Below are 1,129 nucleotides of genomic sequence, written 5' to 3'. Positions count from 1 at the left end.
TACTCTTATTGCACTGTGTTCAGTAAATGATATGTTTAATATTTCTTCTTTTATATTTTTATTTATAAAGTTTTTTTTAAAAAGTCATACATGGGCAGCTATGTAGTACAGTGAATACAGCACTGGGCTTGGAATTAGGAAGACTTATCTTTGTGAGTTCAAATCCAGCTTCAGACATTTACTAGCTGTGTGACCCTGGGCACTACTTCCAATTTAGATGAGATGCTGGTTAGAGCCTCAGCATATGTTACAAAGATAGCAGAAGACAGATTAAGCTAATCCAGATAATGAATCAATTATAACATTTATATATTAGGAGCCTGTAGAGTTTCCATTTGTAGGGGAGACTTATGTGTATAGAGGTAGCTGGTTAAGATTTGTTTCCAGCCGGAGTGTAGTGTGGCAAAGGCATCAGGTTAAGTGTCCAAGACCCATCTTGGTTATTCACTCCCATCTTTGTGTCCTGGGTAGATGTCCAGCATATCCCTCCTGCACAGACACTTTGCCATTTTGTCCTGGATCTCCTTCATCTTAATTCCATAGATAATAGGGTTGAACAAGGAGGGCATGAGTAGGTATAGATTAGCGAGAAGGATGTGTACATGAGGAGGGATAATGGGTCCTATGCGGTGGGTAAGGAAGGAGAAAAGTGCAGATAGATAGCTGATGAGGATTACAAAGAAGTGGGCTCAACAGGTATTGAGCACCTTCAAAATATCATGTTGGGATGAAAGGTACAACACAGCATGTAAGATCAGTACATAGGAGACTCCAATAAGCAGGAGATCAAGTCCTATCACCAGGAGGATTACAAACAATCCATAAACATGGTTGTGCTTGGTATAACTACAAGTCATCTTCACATCAGTCATATGGTCACAGTAGGCATGAGGAATGCCTGTCCTGCAGAAGGTCAGCCTGTGGAGCAGTAATGGCATGGGCAAGATGAGAACTACTCCTTTGGCAAGGGCTGCCAGGGCTAGCTTCACAGCCAGGGTGTGGTTCAGGATGGTACTATAACGGAGTGATTCACAACCTGCCACATAGCGGTCAAAGACCCTTGCCACAAGGAGGGCTGAACACACTACAGATGAACAATGGATGAAAAACATCTGAACAAGGCATCCTT

General features: G+C 42.2%; 1 pseudogene; it reads right to left on the bottom strand.

The window, feature by feature from the left end:
• Nucleotides 1-440: 440 nt before the first annotated feature.
• Nucleotides 441-1,112, bottom strand: LOC114040572 (annotated as a pseudogene).
• Between the last annotated feature and the right edge of the window lie 17 nt (nucleotides 1,113-1,129).

The sequence above is a fragment of the Vombatus ursinus genome, unplaced genomic scaffold (genome assembly GCF_900497805.2).
Source record: "Vombatus ursinus unplaced genomic scaffold, bare-nosed wombat genome assembly UNPS02013647.1, whole genome shotgun sequence".
Taxonomy (NCBI): domain Eukaryota; kingdom Metazoa; phylum Chordata; class Mammalia; order Diprotodontia; family Vombatidae; genus Vombatus; species Vombatus ursinus.
Note: the sequence above shows the minus strand (reverse complement) of the source record. Positions and strands in the feature narration are given on the sequence as shown.